The sequence below is a fragment of the Cydia amplana genome, chromosome Z (assembly GCF_948474715.1).
Source record: "Cydia amplana chromosome Z, ilCydAmpl1.1, whole genome shotgun sequence".
Lineage (NCBI taxonomy): Eukaryota > Metazoa > Arthropoda > Insecta > Lepidoptera > Tortricidae > Cydia > Cydia amplana.
Window position 1 is genome coordinate 1,845,597 of NC_086096.1, and position 16,476 is coordinate 1,862,072.

The window sequence follows — 16,476 nt, forward strand, 5'->3', positions numbered from 1 at the left end:
GAGCCTGTCAAATATCAAAAGTGCGACCAAAATCGGAATGATGGACATGTTTTTTATTTGTAGTCTGCCTGTTTCGCACTCATGAAAATCCATACTAATATTATAAATGCGAATGTGTGTCTGTCTGTTACCTCTTCACGCTTTAACCGCTGAACCGATTTAGGTGAAATTTGGTACCTTTGAGTCCCAGGGAAGGACATAGGATAGTTTATATCCCAGAACTCACCCCTTAAGGGGGTGAAAAGGGAGGTGGTAGTTTATATGGGGAATTAATAAAAAGCAGATTGGATACTTTTATTTGAATTAAAACGTAGTGATTAATATTCTCTTTGGTTTGAATATACCTATACTTGGTCAACCAGATCTTGACAGTAGAAAAAGGCGGCAAATTTGAAAAATGTAGGCGCGAAGGGATATCGTCCCATAGAAAATTTGAATTTCGCGCCTTTTTTTACTGACAAGATTTGGTTGACCAGCTATAGTTGATCAAACCAATTTGTCAGTAAATAAGAATCTATACTACAAAAGAAAATATACTCATCCTTTTCTTTTGGGTGCTAGTACTAGTGCAAGACAAAGATAGTATGATTATCTCTGTCTATGTTTGAAATGAGACAAATGTCTATGTTTAAACTTTGTGTACCTGTCTGTCAAAGGCAGTTTTTTCATACGGATCCCTAAAAATATAATTAGACCGCTACACCCTAATGAAATTATAAAAGAGGGGGCCAACTCCGTAAGTGTCGTAAAGATGAGAAAAAGAGCTTTTTTAATCCCCCCGCAAGTAAAGTCTTGTACCTATATAATTGTGTAAAAATCGTAACTTGTGCCATAAAAAAGGACTGTGTTGATTAAACAAGCTAAAACATTTAGGTATTATTTTGTTGCCGATTTTTTAGTTTTTTGCATAAATGGCAGTTTTGGTACAAGCTTTTATCGCTGACTGTACTTTTCTTTCCACAGGCAACTAATACTCATTGAGCCAATTCTAATAATCCTAAACACACAATTAGTTTGCGTTGTTTTATCACAAAGTTCCCATGGCCACCTCCTGTCTCTATCATGAGATCAGCTTCATGTCATCATAATATTGCATTATCATCCGATGTATGTACATAATATGTATAGTCCAACAAGAAATTGTAGAAAATTATTGAGGGCGCCACTTCCTACGTAACTGACACATTTTTTGACGTAAAATGCTTAAACATGGCAACAATTTAGTACGATTTTTTTAAGTTCCATTTTATTTTATTTCTACTCTTGTATGTCGCACTATATGTATGCAAAATTTCAACTCAATCGGAAATCGGGAACTGGGACATATGTAGCTTCCAAGATTTGACCCACTTTGACTAACTAACATACCTCTACATACTAACGTAACATGGTGTCACCCGTTGACCACGAACGTTGTAAAGGCTTCGAAACGTCGTGATGTACCTAGTATAAATTGAATATACGCGATATAATCCGTTTTAATAGTTTTATTTCAAGTTAAATAAAAGCTTGTAAAAATCGGCCCCAATATATCTCCTTGCGGTACTCTTCTAATCCTACTCCGCCAACAAATAATCTGGTAAGATTCCGTGGTATCATTCTGTTGTGAGCTGGAAACTGGAAACCAGTTAGCACAGGTTTCAGCCGGTTTCTATAAAGCCGCTTACGGGAATCTAGATTTTAGATATTGAGCCAGGATTTACTCGATACGGCGCCGATTCTGATGTGACAAATTGACAATATTTGTTTTGACGCGACTTCACTACATATAATAAAACAAATCCCAAACCGGGTCTATCTGTGTGTATGTTCGCGATAAACTCAAAAACTAAAACCTACCGCGCCTGTCTGAAACTATGTTCGCGAAAAATATTTAGGTAATAATGACGTTCATTTGATTTGATTTGGTTTATATCTCATAGTTAATATTTTCTTCTAGGTTGGTGTGGTGAACATTTTTGTGCTTCACTCGGGGGCAAAAATTGTTTAACCCTCGTGCTTTGAAGCCCTCGCAGCGCTCAAGTTTCCATTTCTCGAACAACTTTGGGACCTTTCGCTTGCTCGGGTATCAATATTAGCACGATCGGTTAAACAACAACTAAACAACAAGTCTGCAACGATTTCGATAACACACGCAGTGCAAGTGTTAATTTACACGTCAAACTTCTATGAAATTATGACGTATAAATAAAACTTACACTGCGTATATGCTATCAAGATCGTTGCATACTTATCTTGGTCTAACTCTATTAAACTTGTTTCCATAGTTTAGTATAGGAAGTATCATGTCCGTTAGCCGGACGTGTGCCTACAGTATTCTTTCACAATACCTAAAGTTTTGAAAGAACAGAGCCAGCGCAGACAAGTTCCAAGTTGCAGTGGAAGAGGTAGTGGTGGAACGATGTCGATACGTTACGTAAGTTGTCGATAGTCAAATAAGGCTTAGTTTCCCTTTGATTAAAAGGTTTGATGGCAGTCGCTTCTGTAAAAACCAGTGCTTGCACCACTTTTTGAGGTTGGTTGAGGTCACCTCATTTGCATTGCACCCAACCGCAATGCAAATGAGGAGGTACTTGGAACTCTGAGGCGAGATCCTAAGTTATAACTTATAAAAGGTACAGTAAAATTGACTAAATATTTTTTTTATACGGAGGAAGGTCATTTCCCTTTGCTTTTCACCACAACCAAATTTATAACCCCCACTTTTAATTATTTATTTCATATTTATTGCACAAAAGTAAGACTAGTACCTACTTCGAAAGGCAAACTCCATAAGGGCGCCCTAGGGCGAAGCACAAAACCAAAAAATGTTGTAAGGTGAATTGTAGGTATCCGGGGTATCTTCAACGGAGCAATTTTGAAAATCACTAATATATAAGAAACTCGAAGCACGTCATACTTTGGCAACACTCACGTTATTACAAAGCTTATCATCGCTAATTTCTACTATACTAGAGGCACTTTCTATTGTAGCAACAGTAAGCAAGAGCTTACTTACACTTACACTTAGAAAGTGCCTCTAGTATTGGGACCGTGCACGATGGCAGCGCCGCCTAGCGTTCGCAACGTGGTCGGCGCTGTCAAATAGCGAGCGCAACAAAATAAAGATTATTCCTTAAAAATATTTACTATAATGTACTTAATAATGTGCGGAATATATTCTTAGTGAAAACGTTTTTGCTTTGGTGAAAACAGTAAGAATTATCTGTGTATTTTATATTATTCGGTCAATTTCCTTCGTTGTTGTTTCGTTACAAATTCAATTAATAAACGCATGTTTCACTATGTTTTGATGACTCACTAGTGATCCTTTTCCTGGGGATACGTACGATGCTTGCAATTATAAAAACTTTGACCTTTTTCACAGGTTTTAATCAACACATATTATGTTAAAAATTTATGTTCTCCCGCTTAAGGCACAATGTCTGTTGTGACACTTGTGACAGACGATAGATAACCCTACGTGCCAAAAGTATGCTTTTGACGGGCTTTCAATAACTAATATTACAATCACTTAATGTTGGTACACTGTATTAGCCATACTATTTTATTAACATACAAGAAAAACTCTGTGTTGACATAGACTAGATAAAATGTTTAGCCATTACGTTGTTAAGCCTGGAATAGTACTATATGGTATAAAAAGCTAATATCTAGCTCGGCGTTGAAAATATATAAAATTTACTATTACTGTTTCGTCCAGTATTATTGCAGTTTACCACACAATAGCTATCGTGACCCATTTTTATCGTAAGTATGATTATAAAGCTAGAATAACTGAGAAGTATGGGAATTGACAGAAACACTGTTACCAATCAGGGATCGGAACCGGTTTTTTGCAAAAACTTAGAAAGAACCATATTTTTCGAATTATTTTATACTCGAAATGTAGGACTCAGTTGTGTTTTTAGTTTACGACTTCGTATTATTAGATTGCCCAATTAGAAATCAAGTAATTAGCAAAGAACGAAAAAATACCGTTTCCGTTCCCATACAAAAAATACCGGTATCCGATCCCTGTAACACCAATCTTGTCATTGGCCACATCAAGCGCTGCGATCGTTTCGGCTTCCCCTACGGGTGCTTTGCACGGAGCGAATAGTAGCGATTAGCGTACCTATTAGCGATTTTCAAAATTACCCCGCTTCCGGCGTGATCCTAATGCTAGGTGCATTGGAATCTGGAATGGGGTACCGAAATGGGTAAAAAACCTCTGATTAGCATCTATCGATATACAACTGACCACTGCGTCCCCTCCCTATCTATGAAACTTTGATGGCTTCGCCTCATTACCAGTTTTTTCGAGTGAATTCTTCAGTAGGCTTGCCAGTGATTTTCTCGACGCTTTGCGGACTCCGTACTAACCTACAAATGCATCTACAAAACTTATGAACACACCTTAACACAATCGAATAAAGACTACTTTAGGTTAATTCGAACTTTAGCGAGCGCAAATGTAACAGAATGGGCGCACATCACGCGATTGTAGTGCTTCAAGTCTGCAAAGTTATACTTGCGGGTGCTTACAGCGATACTAATTCGGTTCGGTGGTTTCTTTGTTCTGTTAAGCGATTGCAGCGCCTTTGTGAGTCGCATTATATAAGTTTGTAAATGTACGATGAAACTCAACGGTTTTTGTTATGGTCGTTATGATGATAATAGGCTTTCGATACATAATTTTTATTGATATAATTAGATAGTAATAGCTTCTTTCCGATATACTCAGTCTATATTTAGTGTTAAGAGTCACACGACCCTAGCCGCTGCCATGTAACGCGGACGACCTTACCTTCTTTTTAGGGTTCCGTACCTCAAAAGGAAAAAACTGATCCCTTATATTATAGGATCACTTTTTTGTCCGTTCGTCTGTCTGTCAAGACCCTTTAACTCGGGCTCGTCTGTGGTCCCTTTGATGCCGCAACAAACATATATTTCGACACTTTCAAAATTTATAAGTTACTTCCCGCCATTTACTACAAATACAGGGATAAATCTCAAAACTCAAAATTTGTCCAAAAAAAACCTTCGTTTTTGTGCGGAAATCTCGGTGGGCGAGTCCGACACACCTGGCCGGTTTTTTTTAAGATTATTCCAACATGTTATAGTTACACAATGTAACTTAAGTATACAGTACACATGTATCCTCAATGTATTAATCAGCAGCGTATAGCACAATGCGCGGGCAAACCCGGTGAGCAAACACTAGTGTTCCAATTAGGCTCTGTTAGATTAGCCAATATTGTTTGTAGACAATAGAAGCCCAATCTGAATGCGAATAGTAGGGTAAAGAGGTGGTACCTATTACGCAGACGTGACACTAAAGGGAGGGGGGGAGGCTTGTTTGAATTTTTACACGACTGCCCAAAAAAGGAGTGTATTGTTGATTATTAGGTATAAGAGTTAAGGGGCCCACTGATTACCAGACCGCCGGACGATATCGGCCTGTCAGTTAGAACAAAAAGTTGACAGTTCCAAACAAGTGACAGGCCGATACCGTCCGGCGGCCTGGTAATCAGTGGGCCCCTTTAGGAGCGAAAAACATTCCATATTCCATACTAATTCTTAAAAGCTCCCAACTCTTATTGAAATGAATTGAAAAATCGAAATAAAAACAGCGAAGGGGCATAGCTGCTATGATAAGTCAGATTGAAAAACTGTAATGTTAATATCCATATAGGGACCACGTTTGTATCTAGAAGAGGTCACGTGAATTTGTCCCCTTTCGTCTTAAAGGGGCCCACAGATTACCAGTTCGCCGGACGATATCAGCCTGTCAGTTGTTCGGAGCTGTCAACTCTTGCGTTTAACTGACAGGCCGAAATCGTCCGGCGGACTGGTAATCAGTGGGCCCCTTTAGTGCCATCTGTACTTGACGGACTGGTCAACGTCACTCGGCGGTTTACTATGAAACACTCCATACAATGAAATTTAGCGAACTATTTAACGAAGACAAACAGTTTGGTGCAACCAACCCTAAGAGGGGCCTAGAGTCCGTTGAAGCCAACTTTGCTTTTTTAATTATTTTTTTTTATCAAGACAGGCAGGCAGAAACATCTGTGAAACAAATTTTAGTAAATATGAAATAGTTAATGATGCAGCCGAGGAATTTGACACGCTTAAACACAAGCAAGGTCAATGAGGCTAATTCCGACATGGGGACTATTTCGTCCACGAGCGTATATTTCTTTGATTTTCAATCGTAGAAAAATACCCATTTGCTTTTATTGCTAAAACAAAAAGCAATCGCTGCTTTGTAGAATTTATCAATTTTGTTCGTTGTTCGAGAAAAACGCTAATGGACGCAATAGCCCCTATGATGGAATTACCCACATTGACCTACAACGGCAAAACGTTAGAAACCCGCGCGATCGCCAAATCTTCCGTCGAAAAGTCTCGCGCGCTCTAGATCGTTTGTCCCTTTCGAATGTCCCGGCTTTACGCTACTCTTACAGCCACCCCACACTAGCGTCTCCCGACTCGGGAGTCCCGAGCGTCAGCGTCTAGTCAACTCTATGGCTGCTGCTCGACGCAACGTTGGCGCAACTGCGCAGCGACGCCATTTTCCATAGCGCTGACTAAACGCCGACGCTCAAAAGACGCTAGTGTGGGGAAAACTAGGATCCTGGGATTGTCGCTGACCAACAATTAAATAGGGTATTTTCCTGTATTTAAAATAAACTAGCCAGCCGCGTGTCCCAAGTCGAATGTAAGAACTTCACTTCGCTTCGCTCGCTCGTTCGATTATTTCACACCAAGCATGAAATAGCACCAGATAATTATTAGAAAAAACATAAAATTCGATTAGAAAAATATAGATAGCAGTTATTTTTAATCACAAGTCTTATTTAATAAATCGGATAGAAATATAAAAAGTAAGTAGTGAGTTGACCGTGACGTCACGATGTAATGATTCATATAAATTACATATTAGCAAATCGTTATGACAGTTCTAAGAAAGAAACTGATTTGACTAAGTAGTAGGAAAATACCCTATTTAGACGCGTCTGTCTGTTTCTATATTTATTCTTACACCGATACAGAGGCAGGGTGCCCGCGGCTGCAAACAGCCTCTGATATACGCCCGTCGTGACCGTAGGTATTAGGTATTTGGCTACTCGATACTGTATATATTTCGTCAAGCAAATCTTGTCAGTAGAAAAAGGCGGCAATTTGAAAAATCGCGGGTTAGCAACACTACAGCTGACACATGCTGCTAACTCAGCACGTTGTCACGTTACGGGCCGTGTCCGGGCCGGAGCTTCCGGCGCTTACTTTTCTATGACAAATGACAGGTGATCCCGTAATGCTTTCCATAGAAAACGAAGCTTCGGAAGCTCCGGCCCGGACACGGCCCGGTCTGACGTGAGTATCCTTAATAAGGTACCTAAAACAAAATAAATTACAAAAATAATTTTCAATCGTTAATTTTATGCAATGTTAATCACATTGATTTTTTTAGGGTTTCGTACCCAAAGGGTAAAAACGGGACCCTATTACTGAGACTGTTCTGTCCGTCTGTCTGTTACAATCCACGTTATTTCACTCAATGATATTATATAAGTATATAACCTACTTGAAGAGCACAAAAAATACTTCCATATAAATATGGATTATTTCTTTGCCTACGAAGAAATCTGTTATTTTTGATTATTTTCTCATTCCATCCATCTTTGTAACACTCGTTGTTAAACATAAGGTCGTCTCTTTCTTTTTCGGTGTGCGGGAGCTCCTTAGCACGTGTACATTTCTCGCTTGTCCAGCCGCGACTAAAGGAAACTTGTCCAATTTGTCACAAGGTAGCTTCAATTTTGGAAGGCCTATAACCTGTCTTGAGTTATAAATCATTGATTTCACTGCATAATATCATATTATGCCTAAGTATTATGCAGATAGATATATATAGCTAATATCAATATAAAACAACATTCAATAATGAACCTTTCTGCCTTTATTTCAGGTGACAGTTTTCCAGCATCTTACGAGAGAAAAATACTGTTTTTTCAATCGATACCTGATTGAACACGAAACTGAAGAAAGCGGTAGAAATGCCTCGAAGGCGACTGATTTTTAGGAAAGAAACTCCACGCTAAGGTAAGAAAAAGCCGCTTCCTAAGTCTACCCAAACATTTAGAAAATAAGAATTAGTAGATTATAAACTGAAATAGATGTCATATATTAAAGAAAAAGTGACGAAGCCCTCTAGTGGAGAAGGCCGGATTTCAGTTTATAATTTAATATCTGGGAGACCGAGCTTTGCTCGGAAAACATAAAAACTCGAAAATGCGCGTTTTCCCAGAGATAAAACCTAGCTAGATCGATTTTTCGCCCCCAAAAACCCACATATAGCAAATATCATCGAAACCGTTAGAGCTGTTCTCGAGATCCCCGAAATATAGTTATATACATATAAATAAATAAATATATAAATAAATATGCAAGAATTACTCGTTTAAAGGTATTAGATAATTATATAGTGGTGTGACTACCTACTTAAAAACACAAATCAAAATATTTTAATAAAATAATTTGATTTGTTCCCAAGTTGTGTAAATAGTAGATTGTGTAGCAATAGGTAAAAGAAGACACAATATTAATTAGTCACGTGACTATTACATAACATTTTTCTTTTAGTTTGGCGTACATCGATGTATAATTGTCATCTTGGCTAGGCTCCATGGTTTACAAGGTGTGACACTGAAAAAAAAATTTAAATGCTTTTGTGACGGTACCAATAAGACGGACCTAGCCATCGGCTCCTAACAGCCATATTCGAACTTTAAGATACGTCAAATAAAATATATAGAAAAAATATGGATCAGATATGTCATATCAAACAAGTGTCAAAAGTGACGTTTCGACAAACAATAACGCATACCTGGCTTATGATTTGACAGACTATGTATATTCACGTGACTTTTATATTACACTTTTCTTTTTGTTCCGCGTAAGCGGCGTAAGTCGATGTACGATTGTCATCTCGCATGGCTCACACTAAAATAAAATATCTGGGAGACCGAGCAAAGCTCGGAAAACATATAAAAACTCGAGACTGCGCGTTTTCCTAGAGATAAGACCTAGCTAGATCGATTTTTCGCCCCCGAAAACCCCCATATTTCATCGAAATCGTTATAGCCATTTCCGAGATCCCCGAAATATATATACATATAAATAAATAAATAAATATACAAGAAATGCTCACTTTAAACGTATATGATAAAATTCGTTTTGTGACGGTACAAATAAGAAGGACCCAGCCATCGGCGGCTAAGTGCCATACCTGGTACCCGTAACACGGCCTCGTATAAATCAGGCGATCCCCAAATCTGAGACGCTACACTAAATCACGCTTATTGTGGCCTCTATTTGATTATACCGACTTTGGATGGGGGTGGTTATGCGTTCAGTTTGTTACTATATCTATCTAATACCTTTAAACGAGCAATTCTTGTATATTTATTTATGTATTTCGGGGATCTCGAAAACGGCTGTAACGATTTCGATGAAATTTGCTGTATAGGGGTTTTTGGGGGCAAAAAATCGATCTAGCTAGATCTATCTCTAGGAAAACGCGCGTTTTTGAGTTTTTATGTTTTCCGAGCAAAGCTCGGTCGCCCAGATATTATTTACTAATACATACTTATTATAAATGCCAAACTATGTCTGTCTGTTAGGGACCTCTTCATGATTTTAAGGGGCCCTCAGATTACCAGTCAGCATATCAGAGGTATAGGCTGCAACGCAAGTACTTAATTATAATTCTGCGCGCACAAGTTGTATGCAGAAATCGCGAAGCGTCTGGTTGACGTAACTGGTGACCGAGGAGCTGGCGGCTACCTCGCACAACGTATCAGCATTGCGATGCAGCGACGAAATGCCGCCAGCATCCTTAGTAAAACATTCCTCAAAGATTTATGCTAGTTATTAATTTAGCTTAGTAGTACCAGTGTAATTCGCCAGTAGCTGGCCATCTGTTAGTAAGTGGCCAACCTAAACTAAAGTTATTGAAACCTTACACTAAAATGAAAATTGTTATAGGTGAATATAATTAATTTTTACTTTAGGGTGGCCAGTTATTGACCGGTGGCCAGTTACTGGCGAATTACACTACGTTTTATGTAAATAAATGCAATAAAAAATTCTAATAATAGATTGAAAAGTACTTATGTTAATTTACTTACTACACTACAATACAATAAACTGATGTAATTAAATTGACCGAAGACCCTAATAAATAATACCAGGGGTTGATCAGGTACCTGCATAGATAACTTATGGATGCATAATGAAATAAGTATAGTGGAAATAACTTGTAATATAGTGGTATTGCTTCTAGTCTTAAGAAGGGGCGTAAATAAGGATATTTGCGACGGAAAATGTGATCATTCCGCGGGGTTCGACACAATTATTCTGAAAATGTATTTCTGTTTAAAATTTTGCTCATCAGTACCCGTACCATAAGTCATCATCAATTCACGCAGACAAAGTCGCGGGCAGAAGTTAGTCATTGTCAAAAAATATCCATATCATTCTGCTTACAACCATATATGCGAGGGGCACTCAACTTTTTTACCCACCTTTTCTATTTACACAATTACCCTCATCGTAAATTTAGCCCACGGCATCTCATCAGCTAAAACTAAAACAAACTTCACATTAATTGAGCTATAATCCTTTAATTTAATTTAGTTTTGTACCGGCACGCGTTACAAACTTACCGTAAAATGGGGTGAGTAGGCGCAAAACTGATATTCAAATCTCGATAACATTTTATTTTTACATATGCAAACTGAATGGTGTATATGTCACCGTAAGATTGTGAACCCGTTAGTTTATAATCTAACGTAGGTTAGGTTAGCTTAGATTATAATCTCCCTACCGTCAGTTTATAATGTAACTAGCGAGATTATAATCTGACGAGTGTTTACAATTTTACGGTGACATATATAATAAGTGTTCCGGACGTTTGTATTTTAGTTTTTTGGGTAAGTAGTTCCATTTCATAACTTTGACGATAAACAGGAAAACCCACCTCACTCCGTAGTCCCTCGTATTTGGGGTGAGTTGGGTTTTCATACAATTAAGAGCCAACAGGAGTGGTCATTTCTCCATACAAACGTACTCGACTGTTTCCTCCGTGGGTTTTGAAGCTAGAGCAATGATTTTTTCAACACAGATTAATATTGTCAATATCTGTGTCGGACCGTTTTGCTTTTTTTGATATTTTTGTTTTTTAAGGCGCTAGAGCCCTTCAAAAATGGCCAAAATGGCCTAATTGACTATGCCGCAATGAGAGGCGTGCTATTCAAAACTGACATCAATTAGTCAAAAAAGCAAAACGGTCCGACACAGATAATGTCATAATCATTTAGATTTCTAAATTTGGTTACGATTGGTTAAGTTTTGGAGGAGGAAACAGTCGAGTACGAAACCTCGATTTATGATATTTTTACGCAGGATTTTTCGCCTTGTCCTTATCGCACTAGTTTTAGGAGCCGCTTCCGTTAGCGAGACGGGTATATTTACCTAAAATATTTAAATCTTAGCTCCTGTTGGCTCTTAAGGTGATTTTGGAAGATTGTTGGATCGATTTTTTTTATTATAAATGTTACTATAGCTCCATTTTAAATTGGAATACATTATTTTTGTAGCAGTAGCACTATAAACCCATCTCACCCCCCTTTCAACCCTTCTCTCCCCATTCATAAGCCAACTCCACTCGCGAACCCTACTCACCCCATTTTACGGTATCGTAGTAAAAGTATACTCGTACCTGAGGGGCGCGGCTAATTTTGACCCTTTTTATCTAGTTTTTATCCGATTTCTATAAAAATTGGTTAGTTTTAGCTGTTCAGTACAGAGCAGTGCTTAAAGGATGACTCACGCTAGCCCGGGCCGGGCCCCGGCCGAAGCGTCCGACATCATTTTCTATGACGGCTGATCGGTGATCACGTGGTGCTTTCCGTAGATAACGGAGCGTCTGTTTCAGGGGCACACTAAAGCAAACATAATGCCTATACACATATACGCACACAAATAAACATTATCGGTCCGACAGCTGACCGGGGGGTCCGACTTCGACATGGCTGAAATTATCGGAAGTGCTAATCCAATGCCCTGTGGCGTGTGGTCCGCCTTTTTTGGGTTAATATTTTAATTTTGCCATCCGAAAAACACATACGCTATACATGTTATACCTTAGGTACTCATATCCGACATCCGATCGGATCGGACAATGTAAAAGCGCTCTAAGGCTACGCCACAAGATAATACCGTGTATATAGCTTATATAATTTAATTCTGGCGTGTCCTACAGTAAAATGTATAGTTTGCCGTCCGGGCCCCTACTACGAGTTTAACTCACTAGGAAACTCGACACAGAAAAGCACACACGAATGAACTAATTTACGAAATATAGTTGTGTATGTGTGTACAATTTTTTTAAAAGTTATTAACATGAAAAACTACTATGACTACTAGACACTAGACAAAACTTTAAACCTCAAACTCTCACGTATTCCTACCCATATTTAAAAGTATTAAGGTCCTAACGCGATTAAATATCATTAAACTATGTACATAATTATATAAAAATAGCATCTAAAACTGCGTAGATAATTTAAAACTAACTAAAGGGCCACCCCACACAGCGTCTTTTGAGCGTCGGCGTCTAGTCAGCGCTATGGAAAATGGCGTCGCCGCGCAGTTGCGCCAACGTTGCGTCGAGCAGCAGCCATAGAGTTGACTAGACGCGAGTTGGGGTGGCCAAAAATTTACAACAGTTCAACAGCAATGATATCCGCGATCCCGGGCACACGCTAGACCGGGCCGTGCCCGGGCCGAGGCATTCGACATGTCATTTTCTATGACGGCTGATCGGTGATCACGTGGTGCTTTCAATAGAAAACAAAGCGCTGGAAGATCCGGCCCGGTCTAGCGTGAGTCATCCTTAAATAGTTCTCAGCGAGTTGCGTTCGGAGAAGGTCCTGAAATTAAGGGCCACCCCACATTTAGCGTCTTTCGAGCGTCGGCGTCTGGTCAGCGCTATGGAAAATGACGTCGCTGCGCAGTTGCGTCGACGTTGCGTCGAGCAGCGGCCATAGAGTTGTAGACGCCGACGCTCGAAAGACGCTAAATGTGGGGTGGCCCTAAGGGTACCAATGGTAGGGGTCTAGAACCCCAGCCCCTCGGGAGCCGTGACGTATGGCTGTAGCGGGTCCTAACTCACGGCCGCAAGTGGACACCGGCCCTTACCTGACTAAATACAACTTATGTAACCTAACACGGCAAGGCTGGATTCGAACCGGCGTCTTTAACTATGAACCCCTAGGCTACCTCGCCACGACGGAACCTGTCTAGCGTGAGTCATAATAGTAATAAGGTACTAATAAGTACAATATTATGGAAATTTAAATTCCGTAATATAAATTATTATTTAATATAATATAAATTCATTTATTTGCGACCAACTTGGATCAATTCAATGTGTTAGTGACAGTATCTATCTTAAGGCTAATGTTAGTATAATATACAAAATGATCTACTACTAATTTAATTTGATTTAATTTATTTTAATTTGTCGCCTGCGGTATTTCCGGACCGATAGAGGAGAAGAGCGTAGGTACTCCCTTCTTAAAATCCGGCAACGCACGTACAACCCCTCTGGTGTTGCGGGTGTCCATGGGCGGCGGTAATCGCTTACCATCAGGTGATCCGTCTGCTCGTTTGCCTCCTATATCATAAAAAAATTTAAGCTGATTTGGATCATGTTAAGGACATACGGCGTCATTCATAAACGGTTGCTAACTTAATCAGTTGATGATCGTAGTTTGTCCCTATCTGTCGTTATGCCATAGAGAGGGACAAACGATGATCATAAGCTGATTAACTTAGCAGACGTTTATGAATAACGCCGATTTAGTTTTAGCCCCAAAACTCAGCTACCTACCTGCTACATATTTACTTACCTCTCTAATTCTAATGATGGTCCCTATGATATTTCATTTTTATACATTTTAATCTAATTCCTTTGTTACTTGTATCACGGGCGTTTAGTAATTCAAATTGGTTTTATTTATACACTCATGGACAAATTTAGAGGACCGCAAATAAAAATTTAAGTACTAATTTTGTAATTAAACCTTTTTTGCGTTCCTCTAAATTTGTCTATAAGTATACCTATAGGCTAGATAACTAATTTTCATGAATCAATCAATCAGGTTTGTTTTTAGGATCAAATGTCTATATGGGACCCATTGCATTAAAGCAATACAAAAGTCAGAAATGATAGTCCAAGTCCGACAGTCGTACTTCACTCGCGTAACGCCCCGAACAAAACGATATGTGACCGTGACGTCAAGGTCACAGAGAGTCCATGAACAAGACAAGAAAATAGCGATTTTGTTGGTGAAATATTACTTTTATGTATATAGTTGCTGTACAATCTTTTTTTGGATAAAATGTGAGCAATCGAATGGTATCCTTACTTATTTCGTTTTTGGAAGTTAAAAAAAACTTAATTTTTGAAACTTTCAGGTGCTGTATTTTTGTATTATTTCCATGTTTTTTAAATATCCACATCATTGTGATAAATTGCTCATTAAAAAAATCGACAACGTAATGAAAATCAGTTCTACTAAGTTTGTAACGCGTGTCGGTACAAAACTAAATTAAATTAAAGGATTATAGCTCAATTAATGTGAAGTTTGTTTTAGTTTTAGCTGATGAGATGCCGTGGGCTAAATTAAGAATGAGGGCGGTTGTGTAAACATAAGGTATTCAGTCAAAAAGTTGAGTACCCCTCGCCAGTTCGGTTGTAACTTAAGGGGCTGTCAACACCCAATGTCCTATAAAAAATGTTACCTACTTAAGCAGTATTTTTAGGAACGCTATTTGTCTTACTTAGTAAAGCAAAGAGTTATTTGTTTTACAAGGGGGCAAAGTTGCTGTTTAACCGCTCGTGCTAATATTAATAAGCGCGAGGGCAAAACAAAATTTGCCCCCGAGTGAAACACAAATTTTTTCACCACACCAACCCGAAGAAAATATGAACTGTAAGATATCAAACAAAATCATACCAAATCAAATCCAAATGAATGTTACGTATTAAATATTTATCATTTAAAAGTCAATTCTACCAGCAAACATAAGAAAACAACTCAAAATTTGCATTTGATTACTTTGCCTCACATGTGAATAAAATGCAACTTTGCTATCAGTTTTTGAACAATCAAGAGAGCCTTTACCAGTTGGTGTGGTGAAAATAAAATTTCAATATTAATTATATTTGAAATTGTTAATCGTCTTTAGAAACGCATGGACTGGAGTTTTCACTGAAGAGGATAATCGACGACCGCTTCTCCTTATAAACGTAGTCCCCATTTTCCTCCCTGAATATTGACAATATGGAAAATATCGACTCAAGACAAGAGGAAATAAAATAATTAAGTCTTTTCCAATATTAAGTCGATAAGTCATTACCAAACTTAAATGGAGCTGGGCGGGACATGTTGCCAGGCAGAGTTATGGCAGGTGGGCCAAAATGTTAAGGGGCCCACTGATTATCAGTCCGCCGGACGATATCAGCCTGTCAGTTGTTCGGAACTGTCAACTTTTTGTTCTAACTGACAGGCTGATGTCGTCCGGCGGACTGGTAATCAGTGGGTCCCTTTAACGGAGTTGTGGCCGCTTACAGACGAAAGGATCGAGTGCCTGGCGTCCGTTGACTCGTTGGGTGGACGATATTCGGAAGATTGCGGGTCACTCTGGATGAGATTGGCTCAGGACCGGGATAAGCGGCGTACTCGACGAGAGGCCTATGCTCAGCAGTGGGCGATAAAAGGCTGATATGATGATGATGATAAGTAAGTCAATACGCACGCCATATATAGTAATAAATTACCCATCTCTTTTTTATTATTATTGTACAAGTGAGACGGAAGATGATGCCTCGCGCGGCTGGTGACGGGGTATTAGCCAGGATTGCTAGCCTAACAGTACAGTAGAACCTCGATAACTCGAACCTTGTGTATGTAGGGCATACTCGGCAGGCCCCGACACTCATCGTCTATCATCGGTGCTTTGGTTTTTTGGGCACGCCGAAGTAGAGGGAAAAGGGATTTATCGAAATTGTATGTGATCACAGAATAAATAATAGTACTAAGTACAGAAGACTCACTCTCTAACAAAACGCGTCTATTACTATCAGCACAGATATGGCTGCTAGGTGGCAACAGCGCCACGCGCGGCTTATGGCTTTCCCCAAAATTGGGGCCGGAACGGATGTACTTTTAGCTACCTGTAGCAAAGCGACGAAAGCGCGGAGTGAGCCACGCCTGATGTGATGTAATTAATGGGCGACCCCGTATCATAGAGTCTATTCGGAAAGAGAAGAGTCGTGGAATGTATTGGGTCCCTTACATTCCACGACTCTTCTCTTTCCGAACAGAGCGCCTACCGCGAACCACGTTCGACGTATTG